Source organism: Photinus pyralis, unplaced genomic scaffold, assembly GCF_008802855.1.
Source record: "Photinus pyralis isolate 1611_PpyrPB1 unplaced genomic scaffold, Ppyr1.3 Ppyr1.4_LG1, whole genome shotgun sequence".
In the NCBI taxonomy this organism is placed as follows: Eukaryota; Metazoa; Arthropoda; class Insecta; order Coleoptera; family Lampyridae; genus Photinus; species Photinus pyralis.
Genome location: NW_022170249.1, coordinates 51,688,917 through 51,693,890, shown reverse-complemented (window position 1 = coordinate 51,693,890; position 4,974 = coordinate 51,688,917). Strand labels below are relative to the sequence as shown.

Here is a 4,974-nt window from a genome sequence, read left to right as displayed (position 1 = left end):
TTTCAGTTTTTTTTCTTCCTCTTTTATTTGAAATTATGGAGTTCTTTTGCTTTTCCAGCTGTAGTGTACTTCCCCTGGGTGACATAGTATATCTACACCCAAGATTTGGGGCATTAGCTACATTAAATTGACCCATTTTACGAATTTTACCCACAATTCAGATGTGCGCATGCGCAGACTGCGCAATTCCAATTTTCTAGTAAAAGAAATTTGCTGTGTGAGAGTACAGACAGACCGATCGACGTCATCGAGATTTTGCTTTATTCATATTACTGGTGCTGCAAAACGTATATTTCCCTTAAAAACATTCGGGAGGGGGGGTAATGTTTTACCCCAATGCGATACATCCCTTACTATTGTGTGGATGGTAGAAAACATATTGCACATAGCTATAGCTTTTGGAAAATACTGCTCAATGCATGGACAATGCGCTAAAATTACTCGCGTTAGTGCGGCAACTTTTTTAGCGCAATTCCACAAAAATAAAAAAAATGCGCTATTGTGGCCACTTTGTCCGTCCGTCCGTCCGCTCGCTTTGCGACGCTACTAGTTCTTTATCTTAAGAGCTATTGTTCTACTTTTTTCGCTATTTGGTTCGTTATGGTGTCGAGGCTTGCACCAAGGAAGGAATTTTTTCTGTGTTTATTGCTAAAAAAGTTATTGTAAAAAAACCAACAAACCGTTTTTTACATGTTCCATAATTTTACACTTTTGCCGTTTATTAACCATCCTAGAGATCATTTATAATTTTGTATTGTTGTCTGTCTGTTGGTCTGTCCGTCTGTTCCTTTGCCTATCTGTCCGTGTGAACGATAATTTTGTTTAGAAATGTCCGATCGCTTTTACATCTCCGTTAGTTATGAACGCCATATAATACGCAACGCCAAAAGTTGAGTCGAATCGATTCCAAATTCACAGTGCCCTTTTCGCATCTCGACCATTTATAAACCGAATTGCAAACTTGTTTTCTTATAAAAGTATTTGAATGAAATTTGATACATAGGCACTTGGAATAAAGGAAAATCAAATGCCAGTTTCAAAATTTGGTTTTGCGCATGCGCAGTGTCAACTTTTTTATTTATGGAAGCATTTAAGTGAAATTTGATACTTTGGCGCTTGGAACAAAGGAAAATCTAACATTAGTTTCAAAATTTAGGTTTGCGCATGCGCAGTTCCAACTTTCTTATTTGGAAAAGCATTGAAATGAAATTCTTCTTATAAACTGAAATTGAAATAGCATATCAAAAATGGATTGCTCATGTGCAACGCTATCTTTCATATTTGTGACCGGATTTTTACGATTTTAACAGAAGTTGCATCTTACAAATGGAAAATGGATGCAAGTGGAAATGCGCTTTATGTAAATCGTTTACGATTACTTTTTAACTTGTTTTCATTTTTCACCTTACTGCAAAAAATGTATAGGTATAATCATTGAATAAAAATAGTATTTTTATTCAATGGTATAATGTAGTCTATATTCAAATTTTACAATATAAGATACTTGGTAGACTGCGTCCTTCAGTTGTTTAACCAAGGAACCCTCTTCTCGAAATACTTTCGTTATTCGCGGGCGTTACACTTTTAGATTTTCCTCCAAACAACCCAAAAGGGTTGGGTACCGCATGTTCTATAAAGTCTTTCACTTTGTTCACGCTTCCACTGACCTTATCTTCTACGGTTTGTATTTGCCCTCCAACGGACTGAACTGTATCGAACAGCAAAACTTCAGCGTCTTTAATTTGGGAATTCAGCACGTTTAGTGCGCTACACATCGTACTTTGTAGTCGTTTCGTTAACCCTGCCCACAACCCCATTTGACAAAAACGAAAGTTATTGACCAGCGAGGGTCTCGTGCTAATTTTGACATAATTGTTTTGCTCGCTTGAGAAAGTGGGCACCTCCTTGTTGCCCACATCTAATTTTCCACGTTTAACAAAGTTATAAATCATGTCCACAAAGATCGTTCTCATCTTTGCGTCCTCGTCAGTAAAATCCTCTTCCGCATTGGCAATAGGAGTACCATTTACAGAATTGGCTTCGAACAAATAAATTAAGTCATCACCATGCGATACCATGTCAGTATCATCCGACTCATCTGAAATTATCTCTTAGCCTAAACGAAGTCGGTAACTTATTTACTACCATCACCAATTATGGGTAGGCCCATCAGGAAATGATGCGCTCGTTTCTTGCGCGTAGTGTGCTCAAAGCTGTATAGATAAGCCGGTGCGCCAGTTTTAGACCACAAGTCAACGGTTAAAAACGCAGGTAAATTGAACAAAGCATCCACTAATAAGTAACCAATAATAAGTCGGCAGTATAGGTAGGTATTACCTACCTGTCATTTCTGCAACTCTAACTAAACCCTCTTGAATGTTATTTCGTCCTACATTTACATACTTTCTGAACTTCAATGGATCTAATACACTCCAAATGTTGTGAAGTGTCTGATTTGCGAGGTTTTTCCCAAAGGATGTGAACGACTGTAATTTTTTCACCAAAACTTGATCGAGGTAGTGTTGAACAGATTGTAATTTCTCTTTGATTTCTTTTCCAAATTTTCCTGAAAAGAAGGAGTGTAAAACTGGTTTTTTTAATGTATACCTGCCGTGAATAGCTCGCTTGGTTTCATCTTTTGTAACTCCAGTTAGTAACGGAATTTTTGGGCATTTTTTGTCAACTAAATTTTCTAATGGCTCTCCTGCAACCATTGGGGGCAGAGATCTCCCATCATATTTGTACTCTACAACGGGACTTGAGCACAGGTGTCCTTGTATACCCGAAACAAATCCCTGGCGTTGGAGCCGAGCTGCTGCTATTTCCGAGTCCCGTTTAACTATTTTGTTAGCAGACACTGCCTGCAAACATTTGATCATTGGTAGGGGATTTGTGGTCGGACATCCTTGAAGATCTGCCATTTCTCTAGCAGTTTCGCCTGGTTTTGTGTCTACTGCCCAGTTTGATAATGCCGTACCAGACAAAGCGACAACACCATTGGTGTAACCTAAAATCCAATCGTTACTTAAAGCGTTGGTGAAGATCAAGATACCTTTCGCGACCTTGTTTAACGCAAGTAAAACAGCACTGCTAGCACCTGTCCCGTGTCCCATCACAATAATTTGATAGGGATTTCCACCAAAAAACCCAATGTGGTTTCGGACCCATCTGTATGGCCAACACCATATCCCACAAAGCCGCATTCCCGGGCAACTCCCTAGTACCGGTTCCCAAAAAACCTAACGTACCCAACCTGTACTGGATAGCAACAACCACCAATCTTTTCCCTACTAGATGTTTCACCTACAATTCGCTAATGAGTTACCTAATATTTCTTGAAATATAACTTACACCGTACTGTGAGGCAGATCCATAACGAAAACCACCCCCATGAATCCACACGACAACGGGTAAACCTTCAGTACCCAAAGGCAAATCGGGCGTGAAAACGTTGAGAAATAAGCAGTCCTCTTCACCGATAGTCTCATCTTTTTGCCCCTGAACTGGTTGTATGCAGGGTGGTGGGTAAACGGTAGCATTGACATCTCCAGACAGGAAGAATTGCCTTGGACGCTTGGTATAGTAGGTAGTTTTGTAAAACGTTATTTGTTATTTACATACCAAAAATCTTTCCTTTCCAATTGGTGGATGTGCGTATCTAATTCCCTTAAATACGTAGTGGGGAAACTCCCTGACCCCATGTACTCTTGCAGCTCGACCACCAAATCTTAAATACACCGCCGGGTCATCGAGAGGAGGGAGATCGGCAGGGGATCCTCCAACCACTCTTCGCACCCTGGAATGTGCATCGTACCCCAGTACAGTGGAAAGAATAAAAGGTAATACTAAATGCCAGTGCATAGTGCAATGATAAATGTGCATTTCTAACTGAACAGGATGGATGCTATCGTTATCGTAGTCACCTACACCCAAGATAGTAAATTGCGTAGTTCCTATACAATCGCTTGTAATGTTTACAATGAAACTGAGAGTAGTGTAACCCACGAAAAATATGCGCTTATTCTCTCTGTCCACAGGTGCACACTACAATAAGTCTATATAACTTGGCCCCTGCACCACTTGGCAAGGGTTTACTCTTGCAAATGAAATGTATAATGAAGTACATATACATAGGTATAAAAACTAACAGCGGCCCTAATTGTCAAACGCCTTATAAACGTTCATGGTATGCCGTAGCGACCCTTTTGAAAGTCGAGCGACGACGTTATATAAAATGACTCGTTTTTTTAGCATCCGCACGTTAGTAAGGTAGATATTGGATTTGGATAAAAAAATGACCCCCCCCCACTTTTTGCCGGAAATACACATTTGAAGCACCAGGAATGGGTCACAATATTCTTAGAGAAAAGGAGTCGAAAACCATACCTGACCGGCATTTTTCCCTGGTTGCTGTTTTACACAATCCATATGTCTTCGCAGCTTGTTGGCTCATGACCAGTCAATCACAGTTTACCACCAATAATTACAATGAACATTAACCACAAATCGATCCGGCTCGAAGGAACCAACATGTCAAGTCCTAACACAGTAGACGACCTCAACACTTTTGAAGGACCACCTGAGAACGGTCAGGACATTAATTCTTTAAAATGGTAATTTTCTCCAATCTGAAATTACACAACTCGTTTTTTTTTGTTGACAACCATCAACTAGTATGTCATAAGTAATGTTTTCACTAGATAATAGTGACAGAAAATGTACGGCCAGGTACTATGTTTCCCATGCGCAATTAAAGTAATACACCGGTGCTTTTTACCTGACCAAATTAACGTATATTGAATTCCCCTAGGAGGTGGAATCTATACTTTGGAAAGGGACTGCTTCTGAAAGTATACTGAATGAGTAGTGAGTGTTTATCGCAGTTAATTAAACATCGAGTTTATACCCTTTTATACAGTTTCTATGTATGCAACATAAATAGCTATTAAAGGCAATTATTATTAGATAAATCAG

At 39.5% G+C, this 4,974-nt stretch overlaps 1 pseudogene; it reads right to left on the bottom strand.

Moving 5' to 3' along the window:
* Window positions 1-1,469: 1,469 nt before the first annotated feature.
* Window positions 1,470-4,588, bottom strand: LOC116172022 (annotated as a pseudogene).
* Between the last annotated feature and the right edge of the window lie 386 nt (window positions 4,589-4,974).